Source organism: Globicephala melas, chromosome 13, assembly GCF_963455315.2.
Source record: "Globicephala melas chromosome 13, mGloMel1.2, whole genome shotgun sequence".
NCBI lineage: Eukaryota > Metazoa > Chordata > Mammalia > Artiodactyla > Delphinidae > Globicephala > Globicephala melas.
Genome location: NC_083326.1, coordinates 12,758,084 through 12,779,630, shown reverse-complemented (window position 1 = coordinate 12,779,630; position 21,547 = coordinate 12,758,084). Strand labels below are relative to the sequence as shown.

At 38.1% G+C, this 21,547-nt stretch overlaps 1 protein-coding gene across 6 annotated transcripts in view; it reads right to left on the bottom strand.

Annotated features, from left to right (window-relative positions):
* WDR7 (WD repeat domain 7) overlaps nt 1-21,547 on the bottom strand; it is a 374,489-nt gene that overhangs the window by 52,196 nt on the left and 300,746 nt on the right. The window lies entirely within an intron of this gene.

Sequence of the window (21,547 nt, the reverse complement as noted above, 5' to 3'; positions counted from 1 at the left end):
TTTACTGATCTTTGCTATTGTTTTCTTCATTTCTATCTCATTTATGTCTCCTCTGATCTTTATGATTTCTTTCCTTCTGCTGACTTTGGGTTTTCTTTGTTCTTCATTCTTTAGTTGCTTTAGGTGTAGGGTTAGATTGTTTATTTGAGATTTTTCTTGTTTCTTGAGGTGAGATTGTATTGCTATAAACTTCCCTCTTAGAACTGCTCTTGCTGCATCCCATAGGTTTTGGGTCATCATGTTTTCACTGTCATTTGTTTCTATGTATTTCTTAATTTGTTCAGTGATCTCTTGGTTATTTAGTAGCTCACTGTTTAGCCTTCATGTATTTATGTTTTTTACAGTTTTTTTCCTTTAATTGATTTCCAATCTCACAGCGTTGTGGTCAGAAAAGATGCTTGATACGACTTCAATTTTCTTAAGTTTTCTGAGGCTTCATTTGTGACCCAAGATGTGATCTATCCTGGAGAATGTTCCATGTGCACTTGAGAAGAAAGTGTATTCTGCCTCTTTCGGGTGGAATGTTCTATAAATATCAATTTAGTCTATCTGGTCGATTGTGTTATTTAAAGCTTGTGTTTCCTTATTTATTTTCTGTTTGGATGATCTGCCCATTGGTGTAAGTAGGGTGTTTAAGTCCCCCACTATTATTATGTTACTGTCGATTTCCCCTTTCATGGTTGTTAGCATTTGCCTTATGTACTAAGGTGCTCCTACGTTGTGTGCATAAACATAATCGTTATATCTTCTTCTTTGAATGATCCTTTGATCATTATGTAGTGTCCTTCTTTGTCTCTTGTAATAACCTTTATTTTAAAGTTGACTTTGTCTGATATGAGAATTACTACTCCAGCTTTCTTTTGATTTTCATTTGCATGGCATATCTTCTTCCACCCTTTACTTTCAGTCAGTATGTGTCCCTAGGTCTGAAGTGGGTCTCTTGTAGACAGCATATATATGGGTCTTGTTTATCACACAAAAAAAGAAAATTATAGACCAATATCACTGATGAACATAGATGCAAAAATCCTAAACAAAATACTAGCAAACAGAATCCAACAACATATTAAAAAGATCATATACCATGATCTAGTGGGAATTATCCCAGGGATGCAAGGATTCTTCAATATACACAAATCAACCAGCGTGATACACCATATTAATGAATTAAGGAATAAAAAACATATGAACATCTCAATAGATGCAGAAAAAGCTTTTGACAAAATTCAACACCATTTATGATAAAAACTCTCCAGAAACTGGGCACAGAGGGAACCTACCTCAACATAATAAAGGCCATATATGACAAACCCACACCAAACATCATACTCAATGGTGAAAAACTGAAACCATTTCCACTAAGACAAGGAACAAGACAAGGATGTCCACTCTCACCACTCTTATTCAACATAGTTTTGGAAGTCCTAGCCATGGCAATCAGAGAAGAAAAAGAAATAAAAGGAATACAAATTGGAAAAGAAGAAGTAAAACTGTCACTCTTTGCAGATGACATAATACTATACAAAGAAAATCCTAAAGATGCCACCATAAAACTATTAGAACTAATCAATGAATTTGGTAAGGTCGCAGGATATAAAATTAATGCACAGAAACATGTGGCATTCCTATACACTAACAATGAAAGATCGGAAAGAGAAATTAAGGAAACAATCCCAATTACCATCACAACAAAAAAGAATAAAATACCTAGGAATAAACCTACCTAAGGAGGCGAAAGACTTGTACTCAGAAAACTATAAAACACTGATGAGAGAAATCAAAAATGACATAAACAGATGGAGAAATACACCATGTTTTTGGATTGGAAGAATCAATATTGTGAAAATGACTATACTACCCAAAGTAATCTACAGATTCAATACAATCCCTAACAAACTACCAATGGCATTCTTCACAGAATTAGAACAAAAAGTTTTGCTGTTTCTAGGGAAACACAAAAGACCCCGAATAGCCAGAGCAATCTTGAGAAAGAAAAACGGAGCTGGAAGAATCAGGTTCCCCAACTTCAAACTATACTACAAAGCTACAGTAATCAAGACAGCATGGCACTGGCACAAAAACAGAAATATAGATCAATGGTACAGGACAGAAAGCCCAGAGATAAACCCACACACCTATGGTCACCTATTCTATGACAAAGGAGGCAAGAACATACAATGGAGAAAAGACAGTCTCTTCAATAAGTGGTGCTGGGACGACTGGACAGCTACATGGAAAAGAATGAAATTAGAACACTACCTAACACCATACACAAAAATAAACTCCAAATGGATTAAAGATCTAAATGTAAGACCAGACACTATAAAACTCTTAGAGGAAAACAGAGGAAAAACACTCTTTGACATAAACCACAGCAAGATCTTTTTTGATCCACCTCCTAGAGTAATGAAAATAAAACCAAAAATAAACAAATGGGACCTAATGAAACTTAAAAGCTTTTGCACAGCACAGGAAACCGTAAAGAAGACAAAAAGACAACCCTCAGAATGGGAGAAAATATTTGCAAATGAATCAACAGACAAAGGATTAATCTCCAAAATATAGAAGCAGCTCATGCACCTCAATATCAAAAAAACAAACAACCCAATTAAAAAATGGGTGGAAGACCAAAATAGACATTTCCCTAAAGAAGACATACAGATGGCCAAGAGGCACAAGAAAAGATGCTCAACATCACTAATTATTAGAGAAATGCAAATCAAAACTACAATGAGGTATCACCTCACACCGGTCAGAATGGCCATTATCAAAAAATCTAGAAACAATACATGCTGGAGAGGGTGTGGAGAAAAGGGAACCCTCCTGCACTGTCGGTGGGAATGTAAATTGATACAGCCACTATGGAGAACAGTATGGAGGTTCCTTAAAAAACTAAAAATAGAACTACCATATGACCCAGCAATCACACTTCTGGGCACATACCCTGAGAAAACCATAACTGAGAAAGAGACATGTACCACAATGTTCATTGCAGCTCTATTTACAATAGCTAGGCATGGAAGCAACCTAAGTCTCCATCGACAGATGAATGGATAAAGAAGATGTGGCACATATATACTATGGAATATTACTCAGCCATAAAAAGAAACGAAACTGAGTTATTTGTAGTGAGGTGGATGGACCTAGAGTCTGTCATACAGAGTGAAGTAAGTCAGAAAGAGAAAAACAAATATTGTATGCTAACTCATATATGTGGAATCTAAAATATGTGGTTCTGATGAACCTAGTGGCAGGGCAGGAATAAAGACGTAGACCTAGAGAATGGACTTGAGGACACGGGGTGGGAGGGGGAAGCTGGGGCGAAGTGAGAATAGCATCGACACGTATATACTACCAAATGTAAAATAGATAGCTAGTGGGAAGCAGCAGCATAGCACAGGGAGATCAGCTCGGTGCTTTGTGACGACCTACAGGGGTGGGATAGGGAGGGTGAGAGGGAGGCTCAAGAGGGAGGGGATGTGGGGACATATGTATGCATATGGTTGATTCACTTTGTTGTACAATAGAAACTAATACAGCACTGTGAAGCAATTATACTTCAATAAAGATTACCAAAAAGAAAGGCAGCTAAAAATGTTCTTCTATTGATAGTATGTCTCTGTAGGAAGGATTAGTTTCCTCATAATCATTAAATAGAAATACGTTATTTCAATAGTGAGTAGCACTACCATAGTAGCTGGTACACAGCAAACACTTAATATTTATTAAATTAATAAATGATTTGAATGGATGCTGTAGCAAGAGAAAAGACCCTACCATATTGTGAGAGAGATCCAGAGAGACAGAAATCTTGAATCGTGTGTTGTATCTGAGTAGCTGGAGGAAACGCTCCATTAGGGACAAAGCTGTAAGCAGTTAACAAGATACTGGACTTCTGTAAGCAAGTTTTCTGTTAGTGACTTTTATCTGGTAGAAAATCCCACAGTTGTAATTTGAAGAACAGAAAAGTCATCAGAAAGGGTTCTGTGGAGAGAAAAGGAGGCTGTATGTGTACCCAACAGCAGTTGCTTAAAGCTCTGTCAGGGTGGGTTGGTATAACATACTAGGGTAATTCTCAAATGCAGTATGAAAATCTAGGTATAGAAAGGAGTAACTAAAACCTCATAAACTAAAATTTTATGGTTTTATGTAATATTTCAAAGCAAATCTAGGGATGTATAGATTATGATTACAAATACTTACAAATAGTTATACATGTGAATAAGTAGTATATAAATGTAAGATCTTTGCAGGGGGTGCGGATTATGATGGGCTTTCCCCTCTAAACCTTCCCTTCACGTGGCTGCATTGCTTTCTCAATAGTAACACCCCTCCCCCCAATCAAGTTCCACTCATCCCAAGGCTCCATTTCAGTCTATGTGATTCTAGCTCTAATGCAAGCTATTTTTCCTGATATTAAAATTATTTGATTTTCTAAACCATGGGGACTTAAAATGTTAGTTTACAATAATCCAAACATTGTTTGCTCCTCACATAACCTGTTATTTTGTTTGGTAAACCCCGAGTTTCTCAACTCCAGTCTGCCTTCGAATTACCTAGGAGCACCTAATAAAAATGTAGATATCTGGGTCCCTGCCTCAGAGATTCTATTCTAATTCAGAAGGTCTGAGGTAAGAGGAATCTATTTTGAAATTTCCTACGTGATTCTGATGTGTCACCTGGTTTGGAAAGAACAATGCTAAATGACAATGCCCAGTGAATTTATATAAAAGGAACTCCTAGAGAGATGAAAACATCCATGGAGAACTAAACACATATACATTATCCTACAAAGGATACTAGCTTAGCATTACAATTAATAATTACTTCCTCGTGTACGGATTTTGCAGTTTTCAAAATCCCTTTCCTATCCTCCGTAAAGCACCTCATCTTTCTGGACCCACTTTGCTGTTTTGCAAAAATAAGGATGCTGGACTAAATTACTTCTTTCAGCTTAAAAAAATGATGTGCGCCTGATATATAGTAGGCACTCAATAAATGTTTATTGACTAAATGAATGAATGAAAATAACAAAAACCATGCAAAGTGTTATTGGGGTAGAATAACAGGTTTTTGAGAAACAGTCTTATACCTAGTAAACTTAGGTTCAGAGTATTTAAGTAACAAATTTAGTAATTGCGTCTAAGACTAAATTTTCTGACTCCTCATTTGGTGATCTTTTGTTCAGCATTTTTGCAGAAATTGGCCAATTAGACTTCGTTGGGTGAAAGATGGTCCACCTGCTGTATTTGGTATTCACACCACTACCGATGAATGACAAACTGCTGTAAATGTATAATGGCATGTAAGTTGTTACCTTCTTCTCTAACCTCTGTCTACAGTAGAGGCTGTAATTCCAGAGGCCTGATATACATGTCTACAGGTAATAAATCCGTGTGAGTTACAGCTGTATCCTTGTAGATTTACAATGATAAGTTTTAATTCATCTCTGGCAACATATTTATATAAATTATAGCAACAGAATCACAATGCCATATGCCGGGATGTTCACCCAGAGAAATTCAACAGGCTTATGGCAGCTGGCTTTCTTATGGCTACAAAGGCCCACTCTCAGTATATATGAGGAAAAAGCGTTTAAGTTGCTGTGGTGGGCAATATACAGATGACTTCTTACTCTTGACATTTGTTTGAAAGTGAACTATGTTTTCAATGCCTTTCACTGCATTAATAAATAGTCTAGATTAAGAAATAACTTTAGGGGGGCTTCCCTGGTGGCGCAGTGGTTGAGAGTCCACCTGCTGATGCAGGGGACTCGGGTTCGTGCCCCGGTCCGGGAAGATCCCACATGCCGCGGAGCGGCTGGGCCCGTGAGCCATGGCCGCTGAGCCTGCGCGTCCGGAGCCTGTGCTCCACAACGGGAGAGGCCACAACAGTGAGAGGCCCGCGTACCACAACAACAACAAAAAGAAATAACTTTAGGGAACAGCAGAATTACTTAAATAGCTAAACATTCAAGGAATAAATGCAAATTATTTCTAAGCATTTACTCTGTCTTCAAGTGAGTCTGCTTAACTGCTCATTCTGAAGATGGAGCGCAAGACCAATTAGGCTGGGAGGGGACAGGGACAGTGTGAGGTAACCGTGGGCAATCCTCTCCCTCTAGTGTGATGAAGGGAAGGGGCCCTTGGCCTTGGACGGAACATGAGAAGGGAACACAGCCAGGTCTCTTGAGCCTTATCATGTACTTTACCATTCTAGCTCACTGTTTCTGTTCCAATAAAAGGGAAAGCTGATTCTTTTAAAGTCATGTTACTATTAGTCTACTTTGTTTTAACATATTTCCCGTTAAGAGTTCTGTTCTTACACCAAAAGTCTCTTTCAAATTCAGAAACTCAAAACTGGATTTTAAAGATGACTATTAATCAACCCACTACTACCATTTACTGAGCACTGAGACTGTAATAATCATGAAACTAAATATCTTATATATGTTGGTTCAATTAATCTTTAAGAGGGCCTAAAATTATGCCCTTTTTTTTTTTTTTTTTTTACAGGAGAGGAAAGAGGGCTAGTAACTTGTTCAAAGTCTCAAAGATAGTAGGTGGAAGGGCAGGTCCGCAAGTCCAGATCTGTTCCGAAGCCTCTACCGTCAACCTACCTTCCTGTTTATCACATCTTACAACACTCCAAGGGCCACGTTACCAAATTCCCTTGAGGAGGCAATGTTGGTTGTCTTTGTCAGGCCAACCCCCTGTGTTCTGGAAAGGTGACAGCCTTCTATCTCAGGAGTAAACTTCAATTAGTCAGTCATGATAATTCCATTCTCTTTTCCAGCAACATATTTAAAATGAGTATGCGATACTATTTTTGGTGGACCGAGACATAAGAACAGGCTTTCTCAGATGGCCTATTTGCTTTAAAAACTTCTTTCTGCCTCCGGATGGTGTCCTCTGCATAGGTTGCTGGCTCTGTGGCAGCATCCTGTATCCTGAGGTGGTCCAGCCTAAGAGACCAATGCACTGAATACAGTGAGAAAGAGAGGCGAACACTGGGGTCCTTCACGATACCATCGAGCTGCTCACTTCAACAGCCACATCTAGATGTTCTGTTATGTGAAATAATAAATTCTTTAATGGAAAGCCTCTTTTGTGGCTTCTAGTACTTTGTAAATAAAATATCCTAAGGATTAAATCTTTCCAACAACTCCATAGTTCTTTTATTTTTAAAACTCCCCTCTCTATGCCTCAACTACATCTTTCCTTTTACATGACCATCTTCCCTACCAGTTCATACCTAGCCCATACTTTTTTTTTCTTATTTTTTCTCCAGAAAATGTTGCTTTTCCTGTTTCATTATGGCATCAATTTCTATTTTAAGTTAGTGTTTAGATATAAAATGCCGCCTTTGAAGGCTTATCATAAGCTACTTGCCGTATGTTACGCTTCCTGCTCCTTTTCTTCACTCGGCCACCCACATCGCCCTTCAAGTCCGGATCAACTGTTGCCTGGACCGTTACCAAAACCTCCAAGAGCAAGTCTTCTGCTCACCTTCTGGACTCCGGCTCTTCCCAAATGGAACAGGGGACCCTGTTGCTCCCGTGCTCGAAACTCTTCAAAGGCTTTCTCTGAATACACTACTACGCATTCAGTGTAGTGTTGATATGCATACTCTACAAACTTGCAAAACCAGTCACTAGCATTTAAAACTTGGGAGGTTTTTAAATAAAAACCCAGATTTTCAGCTTATCTTGAAAACTCAGATCAGGCCCACAGTTCCACATGGCGCCAACTGAGAGGACCTGAGACATGGCTGATCCCTTCACAGGGAGCACGTGCTCGCCAGTCTGACACGGTCCCTGCCCCTCCCGATTCTGTCCCTAACACTCAAGTACAGTACCGGCTGGCATTCTACTGAAGGCTTACACTGTTGTTTTACTGAGGGTAGTGTTATAAAGAAAGACAAATATTTCTTGGATGGTGCTATCAAAATGGGTAAAGAAAAGATTAACCAAGAATGCTGACCTTTATTTTATTAATTTATGCTACCTGCTTGGTCTCTGTGGGCATTTGAGTTTGTTACTCCTGACCTACAAGACTCCACCCCATGAGGCCATCTATCCAGGCAAGGCTTGCCGTGATCTCCCCCCTCCTAACTACTAGGCTTTCTCTCTCTCCTCCTCTGTCACACTTCTCTACTCCTTTGCAACCTTGGTTTCCAGCATAGCAAAAACTTCACAGTCCCCGGAATGCACTCTAAGCTAAATAATGTCTCTGTGCTTCTGTTTATGCTCTTTATCCTCTCGCTGAAAAGGTTTCTTCCTCCTTGTGTGCCTATGGAACACCTAGTCAAGACTCAGCTCACAAATGGACTTATTTACAAAACAGAAATAGTCACAGACATAGAAAACAAACTCATGGTTAGCAGAGGAGATAGTGTGTGTGTGGCAGGGATAAATTAGGAGTTTGGGATTGACATATACACACTACTATATATAAAATAGGTAAACAAGGATCTACGGTAGAGCACAGGGAACTCTACTCCACATCTTGTAATAACCTATAATGGAAAAGAATCTGAAAAAGAATGTATACATACACACACACACACACACACAAATATGTATAACTGAATCGCTTTGCTGTGCACTTGAAACTAACACAACATTGTAAATTAACTATACTTCAATAGAAAAAAGAAAATCATTCTCCCCCCACGCCATACACAAAGCCTCAGCTCAAATATCACCTTCTTTGTGGATCTTTTCCTGTTCTTGTCTCCCACCTCCCCAGGATTCAGCCTTCCTTTCTTTGTGGCATGCCACATCATTCTACTGTAGCACTGAAACACCTGATTGCACTTATTTGTTTCATCTTTGTCATCCCTACTCTTTTGTAAATACCTTGCCCACTTGAGTACTCATTCCCTTCTGCATTTCATAGTGCCATGGAAATATTTCCAGGCACCATGCTTTGAAGGTATTAGGATCTCTCTAACTGACTTCTAGTTTTGCTGACTCTTGGGGTTAAGCGATACGCTGTACTCCCTCTGTGAGACATCCTGACGCCCACCACGTGAGGAATGCCAGCGGTTAACAGGCCCACTTGCTACTGCTCTCACCAGGTGAGCTCTGGGACCCAGAGTCAACGAAAGCTATGCTAATTCTGCTTGTCAGTGTAAACAGGTAGTTGAATTAAACACTATATAAAATTATAAGAGGGGGGAGACTGCTTTAGAAAGACATAGACATACACACACTCATGAAATTAGGTGAAAGTGAGACAACCATAAAAGAATGGGAAAAGCATAAACATCTAGGATTATACTCCGAGACTGCTTTCTGAGTATCTTTAATTTCTCAATCTACTTAAAGAAACCAAAGCTGGTGTGATTTAGGATGAAAAATGTTGTAGAACTATAATCAATGGACCAATTATAGAAAGAAAAGGCCTTGGTATCACGTTAAAAGAGATGGAAAATAAAATTATCTTTATGGAACTTAAAATGAGGCGTTTAAGATATATATCATTTTATATGATTCCACACTTGAGCAAGAGCTTTGACTACCTGAGCAACTTCGGAGGCTGACCTGTGCCAGATAAGAGGGCTTTTGTGTTACCTGTGTATCCTCCCTGACTAGACGTAAGCTCCGTCACGAGCTCTGTTTGAGATAGGAGCTATCAAATTTTGACAAGCTCCTTTGAATCATTATCAACATTTCTTTAGAACCTATCATGAACTACAGACTCATGTCCCTGTTATATATGTTTTAGAGTATTTATGATTCATATTTATTCAATGACTGCTATATGCCACACTTTAAGTACTTTATATATCAAGAGTGGATAAAAGAATACAAGGCGCCAAATCCAGAATGAATTCAATGTACTGTGATTCTCCTACCTAGTGTTCTTTAATTTTCTGGACTAAATATATGTAGAATCTATCTATCTATCTATCTATCAATAGACACTTGTATTTTCATTTTTTTATGTGTTGACAGAAAAAAGAATGGCTAGGAAGGAAATTGAATGGCGTTGAGAAGTGTAGATAAAATGTGAATTTTGAGAACCAAAATTCATTTCAGTCTACTTAATGCTTTTGCAAGGATGTTGAAATGCTGGTAATAACTGTTGGGTTTGGAAACAGTTGAACTCTCTACCTCATGTATTTCCAATTATAGATATTACCAAGAATTAATTTTTTCTCTTGGTGTATGTAAAAATCTTAAATACTGCCATTCAAAGTATAACAGGGATATAAGAAATACTCAGTAAGTGATGGGGCAGACAGACAACAGAAAAATATACCTCTACTCAGTCCATTAAAATAATTCTTTAAAAATTGTTAAACTTTCAAGATAAATGATGATCTAATTTCAAGCATTGTCCCAGATATCTGTTTCTCTTCCTAGAGAAATAGCATTTTACTTTTAAAATGGGAAGCTTGTTGGGTAATTCTTCAACACAGCATCAGGAAACCATTGTCTTCTCCAACCATTCATCTTATTATCACCCCGATGCCATATTTCTGGTTGTTGCTCCCGAATGTCATAGGAAGCACCTGCCATAAAACCAGTTGCTGAAAAGAACAGGAAGAAAATGTCTAAAATGTCGGCCTAAGTACTGTAGTCAATTCTCACTGCAATTTTTGCAATCATCACATAAGTACCCTTGATGTATAAGCGTTATGGACTTCTGCTCAGTGAAAACTGTGCCTGAAGCTTCAAAACTCTGCCTTAAAGAAACATCAATCTTACTGTCCCCCAGATCCCTAAGGCCCATTGCTCCTCTTAAGTAGAAGTAAAATCTTTGTTATTTTTAGAGAGAAGACATTTTCCTCCAAACGTCTATTCATATAGGTGTGTTTGCTGACATTGCTATTGAGCCTGACTGTTAGCTTTCTTTCCATATGTAGTAGCCTTAGAGCGCTTGCCAGAATTAAATGTGTTAGAGAAAATTAACCTGGTTTATTTTCATCAGAATGATTTGAATCCCACGCTGAAAACATTTTCATATCTCGCCAAGCCCACTTTTCCTACAAATATTATTTATAGGAAATGCCAGCATTCAGTTCTTTCTTTACATTTTGCTAACACCATGTAAACTTTATTTACAAAATCTATGTTACTGAGTTAGCATTCATTAAGTCACAGAGGGAATTCCCTGGTGGTGCAGTGGTTAGGACTCTGCACGTCCACTGCAGGGGGCATGGGTTCCATCCCTGGTGGGGGAACTAAGATCCCACAAGCTGCGTGGCCCAAAAAAAAAAAAAAAAGTCACAGAGAAGAGGTGTCTCTACTTACCTATTGGAATGACTGTTTTTCACCTAAGATTTGTACATTTCTCAGGGTAATGCCAATTTGAAGATTGCTGTAACGTGAATCACTCACAAATAATGGGGAAAACACCTCTCAGGTTCAGGTTTTGATAAGCGTGCTTCCACTACATTTCTTCTTCTTCTGGGCTTTGCAGGTGTTGCGCCTTCTGCCTGGAATCATGGCCCTGCCCTTCCCCTTTCCTGCTTAACTCTCATAGTGAATGGCTCAGTTCTGACGTCCTCTCCTTTAGAAAGCCCTTTCAGACCATCCTCCCTAGACTCCTAAACAAACCCGTGCGCATGTTCCTCCTGTGTTCTCCCATCGCACTCTAGACAGCCCTGCTGGAAAGGACAATCACAGTATTTCAACTCTGGGTTTACGTCTGTCTTCCAGATCAGAGTATAAATTCCTTGAGGGATTTTATAAGAAACAGTTCATATTTATTTATTTTTACCCCTTGCACAGAATACGGTATCTGATACAGAGAAGAGTTATCATAAAATTATTTTTATTTTCCTTTTTTATAAATAAAATAAGTGATAACTCATGAATAAATGAATAAACAGTCCATGGTCCAAGATGAAAAATACAGAAGGCAAAACAGACCAACTGTGGAGTTTCATCTTTTTTTTTTATGAGAATAATTGCAGTTCAAGAGTCATTCGGTTATTCATAGGAATATTAGGGAAAGTATGAAAAAATGAATGCGCATGGACCGTGGGAAAGTAGTTTCAAAGCATTCTGATGATCAAATGCACAAACCTTTGGGCCTAGCACTGTGAATCCAGGAATTTACCCTAAGAAAATCAGATAGGCATAGAAAGTTATGTAAATAAGGCTATTCAATGTAGCACTGTTTATGATGGTGAGAAACTGGGGGTAGGGGACTTAAATGGTAATTGATAGAGGATTGGCTAATGAATTCTACATCTGTGTACTAGAACATTATGTAGTCATTCGAACAGATTAAAATGGCCCTTCAAACTTAATATGTCCAGAACCTAAGTCCTGGCCTTCATCCCACACCTCGCCTGCTTTTCTCTCAGTCGTTAACGGCACCATAATCCTTTTAGGTGCTCAAGACTCAAATCTATGAGTCACCCTTGAACTCTTCCTTTCTCTCACCACTGCCTTTCCCTGAACTTTCCACACCCTGCACCCTACATGTGAACCATCATCAAGACGTGTTGGCTCTACTTACAAAACATACCCTTGATGTGTCACATTTCTCCACCACTACTGTAACAACCCTAGTTCCAGCTCAGCGGCTATTAATCTTTTAAAGTAAAAACAGATCAAACCAGTTCCTGTTTTTAGGATCCATCCTACAGAGAGAAAAGCAGCAGTATGTAGAGATGCTCACTGCAGCTCTGTATGTACGAACACAGAGCTGGACTTAATGTGGATAGTTCATCAACAGAATAATAGTTTGATAGAGTATTTTACATTTTGTAAAGAACATGTTAGATCAATGGTGTTTGACCTGGAAGTTTAGCTATGATGTACTATTAAGATTTTTTTTTTTTAGGCTGCAGAGTACTATGTCTCTTGTGATTCCAAAGTTGTGAAGTAAAGAACAAAAGCCTTTCAAAAGCAAAGCAAGCAAAAAATAATTGTTAAAAACATCATATATTTCCAATCATGATGCTATGAAACTAGAAATCAACTATGAAACAAACTGCAAAAAAAAAAAATCATGTAACATCATATAATTTCCTCACTTGAAATTTTCTAATGGTAACCCATCACACTGAAATAAAATCTGAGATCCCCACCCTAGCCTTCATGATCAGATCCTGCCTTCTTATCACACCCCATCTCAAATCTACCTTCCACTTGCTCACAAATTGAATGCCCTTTGCGGTTGTCTGTTTTCTGTTCCCCGAACTTTCCAATGTTATTCCCACCTTAGTCATTGTACTGACTGCCCCTTGTCCTTATAATGCTCTTCTTCTAGATGGTCACAAAGTCTCGGGTTAAATGAAACCCCCTCAATGCGCTCACCCCTGAACGCCTGAAGTAGGTACCCATCGTCCCTTTGTATTATCATCTCACTCCATGATATTTTCTTGTCTTCTCTCACTGAATAGAAGCTCCTTGAGGGCAGGATCCACACCTGCTTTGTTTGCAACTAATAGTAGGCACTACTTGCTATCATTGAATGAGTTATATGGACTCACAGGGAGAAATGATACATTGTTAGATGAAAATAAAACGGGTTGCAGAAAACTATTATATTATTGGGGAGGAGGGAGGGAATAATATTATTTGTATATCACAGAAATAAGACTCAAAGTATTTACAATATATAGCTAAACAAGAATTAACTCTAAGGGACAGGTTTCAGTGGACTTTAACTCTCCACTTTAAATATTTTATTATTGCTTGAGGTTACTTTTTAATAAGCATGAATTACATTTATAATCTGAAGAAGCAATTAATAAATTTCATTCATTTTCCAGAGAAAAAGAGAGGTTGACTTGCTCCTTCACCAGCCGCTATGTATCTTCCTCTTCCCTTGCTCTCATGTAAATGCTAATCATTCAAGCATTATATCTGGACTTCTCATGGAAATTACAGAAATTACTCAATTTCGACTGGCCAGGTATCAGTAGGTCATTACTGCCAACGAAAACAAAATAATTACTGTAAGAAAGTAATTGTTACAGGAAGCTTCAAAGCTTCATGCTGAGAAAGAGGAAGGAAGGAAGGGAGGAAGGGAGGAAGGGAGGAAGGGAGGAAGGGAGGAAGGAAGGAAGGAAGGAAGGAAGGAAGGAAGGAAGGAAGGAAGGAAGGATTGGGAATTGGCCACAGCTTGCCAGATCCAGAGATGAAGCAGAATGAAAAAATTTTCAACCAACTCCAAATAAGGTAACAACAATCCTTAAGATCCTAACTACCGTTTTCCTTTGAGTTATAAAGGCAACCATCTAAGCAGCATAAAAAGGCTTGTAATTTATCCAAAGAGGTAAATTTATAAATAAACTAGACAATTTCTACAGAGATAAGTAATGAAAGGATAAAGAATAAATGATATGCAAATAAGAGAGAATGAGAACATTCACAGCTATGCCTGTTGAAAGCAAGAGAAACTACAAAGAAAATTATGCTGCCTAACAAGTGAGAAACTGAAAATAATAAAATGGCTGACTCACTGACCTAATCTTTCCTATCTTAAAAAGGATGCTGAAGAAAACAGATGTGGAAAATTACACAGTAATAAAATCCTTGAAGAAAACCCAGTGGTGGTTAATATATGACTTTAAATATATACAAACAGATGGGCCAAAAATTGGAATATATTGGCAATTGAGAATACCATATTTAAAAATCAGCTTCACTCAGAAAGATTCTAATATAGCAGTAACATGAAAAGTAATATTTGTAATGATTTCAAAAAATTACTAAAAAATATATCAGTAGAACAATAGATTAATGCTATAGAAAAATCAGGAAAGACAAAAGAATAATTATTAAACTTGGATGGTTGAGGACAGAACAGTAAGTATAATCTTAACTTTGCTAATTACTTGGTTTGATATTCTACTCATTCTACTTTTAAGATTTATCAAATTGTTCTGGAATAAAAAGCGGCAAAAAAAAAAAAAAATCCTAAAATAGAAATTGTAATGGATCTAGCTGGTACGAAGTCATGTATACCTGAGGAGGAGGAAACAGTTCAGGGCTGACTGATTTTGTCTTATTTAATCAATGACTAAATAATAATTATGATGGCTAACATTTTTAAGCACTTATTATTGGCTGATGTTTGCTTTATATATAAATATATTCTTTTAACCTTTACAACATGATGTTAAGACGGTTATTGTGTCCATTTTATAGATGAAAAAACTAAAGCACAGAGAATTTAAGTACAATGCTCTCAGCCTCAAAGCTAATAAGGGCTGAGCAAGGATTTGAACCCTAGGCAGTCTGGCTCCAGGATCTGCTCTAAGACTGCTTTCCCTAATAAATAAAAGGAAATCAATAACTTGCTAATAGAATTTAATATTAAATTTGGTATATTACAAATACCAGCAAAGAAACTGCATTTATCTGAGTCAGAAATATGGATACAAGAATTTGAGACGGCCACATAACTTAAAAGGGGTATAAGGAATTCAGAGGATGGTCAGAAATAAATTTCAATAGAACCATGAATAAAAAAGGAGCCAATATTCACTATTTTAATGTGACTTATTCTCAGCATTTTTGTTTACCAGGAGTGCTTCACCTGTGAGTACACAGTAACTTTATATATTCAGTGAGATCAGACATTTCAATATAATCTAAAACCCAAGGTAATGGGAAAGGGGCATTTCTTGAAATCTTCACTGTGTTTGCAACAAATCATCCAACAGCCCAGGCTGTTGACCTGATTTGTCTCACCTGCTCAGAGGAAATGGGGTCAATTATAATGTATGAATTCTTAGCCAAAGTCAGGAAAAAGAACAGATAAGTGACGAAATCTGTACTCTGGGCAGGGGAGTGGTAAGAATTAACATTAGGGTACCCCAAGAAATTAAGAAATCTAGCTAAGGACATAATAAAAGGAAAATCCAGTCAGGTGGTGGTGCTATGGAAGTGAAGGTAGAATTTGAGAGAGAGGGAAACCAGTTGTACTAAACTATACTAAGGGGGCAGGGGGCCCGCTGCTAGTGGTATGGCGAGACAACCCTAGTGTGTTGGAGTGTATGATTTCAGTCGCTCTGTCAAGGTGGAAACTAGAAGGTGTGGGGCAGAGGGGGTGTCACAGACCAGAGAAGTACAAAGGTAGGTACAGTAAGGGTTAGGAAATGCATTTTTTAAAGGCGCCAGAAAGGTGGATTTACCATGAAGCTAAGCTAATGAAATATACATATATTTATAGTTTGTTTTTGTTTCATTTTACGCAGGCCTCTGATTTTTTTTTTTTTCTTAAATATTGGGTTGGCCAAGAAGTTTGTTTGGGTTTTGCTGTAACATCTTATGAAAAACCTGAATAAACTTTTTGGCCAACCCCCATGCCCTGGAGCCTTAATGAATGAAATAGATTCTCCTCACAATGTAATAAGTCTAGTTCTCAAAGTTACTTTGCAGTTGAGGACGAATGGGAACAAGGGAAGAGGAGGCTGACAGGAAAGCAATGAGGCCGTGGTCCTCATATTCCATAATCGCTTAAAGGTAATTGTGGTTTTTCTGATTTTCTCACTAGCTTAGTTAGATGCTCGGCAGATGCCTGCATATAACAACATGACTGGACCAGTCGGTGAGGTCTTGCTGGTTGAAGAATGAAGGTAAGCCGTGCTGGACAATGATGGGATAAATTAAGGTTTAAAGACCAGTGAAAACGGATCTGAACAGAGCTTAGGGTTGCTTTCAATACCATGGAATTAGCAAAGGAGCAGGGCAGAGGACATTCAGGAGATAAAGGTAAAGTAAGTGGACGAAATAACCTGTGGCCTCCTTCTTTCCACGTGGAGTAAGGAATCTGTAAGGCCAGAGGAGCTCAGCCTGCAGGCTCATTGCTTTTTACAGCATTAGGCTGCGTGATAGGGCACATGTTAGCATTCCAGAATCCACCTCCTGCTCTATCTATAACGGACTATAGTGAGACCTCAGTTACTACCATTCTATAACAATCAATCTTCACTTCTGTTTTTTCCTTCATTATCTGACCCATAGCAGGTCTGGTCATGGTCCACTACTGAAATATAGGTATATTCATGACTCACAAGAAAGAGGTTCTCTATGCTATTTCTGAAAAGACATTCTATTATCCTTTATACAGCAACAATAAGCTGATGAGGGGTTACTGACATACTAAAATGTAACTATATCCAAATTACAAATATATTTTTGATAGAATTGAGGCATACTTTGTTTTCATTTACCATGTCATATTATATTTCTTACTATATTTTTTTCTCCAAAGACTCAGGGTATTTTGTTTGATCGACATGAATGAATTTTATTGTGCAACTACTATGTAGCAGGCACTAGAAAACGTGGGGCTTCAAAAATGAGTTCTTTATGGAATTTACTTAAAATTTTCAATAATAAAATTCTTTTACTAATTTAAGATTTAGATAAGACTTTGGCCACACTTTCTTCCTCTCGTACATCACTGCCTTTTTGGTCGCGTTATGTCAAAGTAAGAAAATAAGTGCCCAGATTTACCAAAGTGGATTAGATACCACCAAGTAACACAACCCAAACTTCCTAAGAAAAACTAGCTAACATGAACCTAAGAGAATCTTGCACAGAGCCAGCAGTTATTATTACAAAGAACGCATCCAAAAAGGATTGGAAAATCAGAGACAGATAATAACAAGTCTGCGAAACCAAAGGCAAATATTGTTAGAGGGAAGATTTGCATTGCTGATTTAACCAAACACACACTTGTAGCTCTCAGGATTCATGGAACCTAATTAACCTGCTTATCAAGAAGGCTGCTTTCCCAATGCAATTTAAAGCACTTCATCAGGAGTTACTTTTTTTTTTTTTAAATTAAGCAGAATTCAAGTCAGGTATATTCCTAAATTGCTAGCAGTTGCCAAGTAAAAACACAGTTAGGAGCACAGCAGGATTTTAACTACTGAACTGCCTCAAAGGTTCTGATTTCCATCGTCAGTGAGGTTCAGCCCAACACCACAGGTAAGGGCTGCCTTTAGAGAGGAAATCTACACATGGCCTACGGCAGTGCTGCCAGACTTTTCCACCAAAGCTCTCCTAACTAAGGGGTGGGAGTCCTAGCCCTGACGATCTACAAACATTCTGAGGTCTCAAGGTTTATCTTTAAAATCTCCACAATTCATGTAATTTCATCGCGATGTAATGTATTTCCAAGTTTATTTTAATATAACCAACACTTACTGAATACTACTTGCTAAGAATTTTACATAAATTACCTTACTTCTCACAATAATAGGCCCTATTTCTATCACTATTTTGTAGTGAGGAAACTTCACCACAGAAAAATAAAGCAATATATATATATATTTTTGTGGTGCACGGGCCTCTCACTGCTGTGGCCTCTCCTGTTGCGGAGCACAGGCTCCGGACGTGCAGGCTCAGCAGCCATGGCTCACGGGCCCAGCCGCTCCGCGGCATGTGGGATCTTCCCGGACTGGGGCACGAACCCCCGTTCCCTGCATCGGCAGGCGGACTCTCAACCACTGCGCCACCAGGGAAGCCCTAAGCAATGTTCTTAAGCTTATGAAATGGACATGGGATTTAAGCCACACAAGTTTCTATTTGTTCTTCTCCAGTATATTACACTACACTGTTTTAAATCACTTTTCAGTTAAATGAGTTAACTCTTCCTCCTCTAGTTGCTTAAGTCAGAGGTCAGCAAACCTTTTCTGTAAAGGGCCACGTAATACATTTGATAGGCTTTGTGGACCATATATGGTCTTTGCTGGCTACTACAACTCAGTTCTGCCACTGTAGTGTCACAGCAGCCATACACGATCCTTAAACGAATGATGTGGCTGTATTCCAGTAAAATTATATTTACTGAAATGGGTGGCAGGCAGGTTTGGGCGATAGCTTGTAAACTCTTAAAATAAGTAAAATTCCTGTTCCAGACTGAATGCATATTTATCTTGTGGTTTTGTATAATTGCCTGTACTAGTCTGAGAACAGGTCATAAGAAAACTGATTTGAAAAAGAAAAAAGAAGCCAATGCCAAAAGGTAAGGGAAAGAGATTTGACGTTTCTATCTAACCTTTACCAACTAATTGAATGATGATGACAGGGAACCTATATGTTCCTCCCCCTATTCCCTCAGCCATGGGTCCTCTGCTTCCACTGGGCCCAGGGACATTTCCTCAGCCTCTGGCATCCTGGACAGGCCACAGTGGGTCTTCCTATCACCTGTGACTCTCATCATGTAGGTGGTTGCCCCTTATCTTTCCACCTAATTGGAATCTACCCCTGGAGTCCAGTGAATTTACTAATTATCCCTTCTACATCTTTTATGTCATATCTCTATGTCTTTGCTCATGTTAGGAAAATTGTCCCTCTCTCTCTGTTCACTGATTCCAATAACTAATTCAAAAAATACTTTACTACATTCCTAGTTCAAAATTCCTAGTCCTTTGATTCACCTCTAAAATATCATTTTTTGAACATGCCAACTATACTTGTGTATTCTGTTTCAACTGTCGACTCACGTATTTCAAACACTACAACACTAATACCATAAAAGAATTAAGAGAATCCCTTAAGAGCTCATTGTCACTGGATAAAACTGGTAACTGGCAAAAGTAGTTAAGACTGATTTTAGAGATTTAGCTTTGTTTTTATGCTCTGAGTGATGAGAGTAAAGGGTAACCTTCTCTTTCACACAGAACTGGAAGGTAAAGGTTATTCCATCGTTCGACACTAATGACAGTTTGGGGTATCAAAATAAAGAAGCTGAGGTAGAAAAATGTCATGGGGAGACTGAAATGTCTAAGCGTAATAAAATAATGTACAGAAAATAAAGTGAAATAGGAATGACATTACAAATTCCTGTTAAGAAAGAATGTCATTGATTGGTAAGTGTTTCTTAAATAATTTCGTGAAAAAGAATAAGATATTCAAATTATTCATGTTTCTTTCATGTTACCAAGATCTTCACTGAGACCACGCAGGAGGAAAAAACTGTCAGGATATGTATGCTCAGGTCAGTCTGTTGCTTTCTCATTAGTTTTTCATTGCTGTTCTTTCACTCCTCTTTGGGTTTCGTCACCGTGCTCACGCTGTCTCACTCTTCTCTCTGTTGGTGGCAATAGTGTCCTCTCTATGATTTCCTCACTTCTATTTTAAAGAAAGTTGAACAGGTCCCCTTATTCAATTTTTTTTTGCCTTTACCTTGTTGCTGTTTGTGCCTTATTTCTCTCAAGTTGGCTAATGATAATATACAGTTGACCCTTGAACGACACTAGCTTGAACCGCGAGGGTCCTCTCATACTCAGATTTCAATAGTAAATACTATAGCTCTACACCATCCAGGGTTGGTTGAATCCCCAGATGCAGAACCAGGGATATGGAGGAACCAGGGATAAGGAGGGTCAACTATAAGTTACATGTGGGTCTGCACCTCTAACCCCAGCGGTGTTCAGGGTCAACTGCATTCCAATTTTTAAAAATTGATTTACCAAAAGAGATTCTGAAAATGCTGTTTGAAGAATCTGTCTCTCTTAGGAGAGAATGTTATAGACAATATGTAACTTCATTTTTAAGCAAGTATTCACAGTGGTTTCATTGCTCAAAGTGAGAGTTCAGAGTAAAGAAATACAGTCACCAATGAGGAGTTAATGTCTTTTAAAGAAAATAAATCACGCAAAGGATACTCAATAGTTACATCAGTGTGGCAAATGATGCATATTCCACGCACTTCCAGGAAATGCACAATGCACACTCACGCATTAGAGCCTCTGAGAAGGCCTGCGTAAAGAAACGTGTTATATTCGAACAGTACCCCCAAACTTGTCTGACCCCTGAAACTTCTACCCCCAATACCTGTTACCATCTCTTAGAACTATTTCACGGAAAGCTGCCAGAGAAACTTTTGGAGAACTAATTAATAGTTTATTAAATTTAAGAGGCAATTTAAAATTTAGCTACATCCTGATGTATTTCTTCATATTCCTTCTGGAAATTCCTAATACAGTTGAATATATCCATCTAATACTACGGTTGAATACAATTCCTAATTCCTGATTGAATATATCAGCATTGATAGATGCTACAGTGAAAAATAAGAAGTTATTGGACAGTAATGAAAGCAAGCTTGGAACTATTTATCAATGACCACAATAAATTCACAATGATCAGGGTGGAGCCTAGCCCTGCTTTTGCTGTTAACTAACAGTGTGACTCTGGAATAGAGATTTAAAGTCTGGGAGCTTTGATTCACTTACATGTGAAGTGGAGCTAGACCTGCTCCATCTACCCAACTGGTACATTCGGAGAACGAAGGGCTCAAGATCAAGACCGAGAAGAATTTCTCATAAACAATGAAGTTTTATAAAAGCAGAGAAAGTTATAAAAGTATAAAAGAGGAATATATCTCAAATAGAGACTCAGTTTCCTTACAGATCCACACTAAATGCCATTATGATTTCTGCCTTTCTTGAACTCTGGGTAGAATACTGTCTTATAATCGCTAAAGATCTCATTTTACATAGTCAGAAAACGAATTTTTGTTTAGCCACTAATCATAATAATGTATCACCAATTTTTTTTTCAGAAAACGAGGCAAAAATAAGAAATTCAGAAAACTTTGTTTAAAAGAAGAAA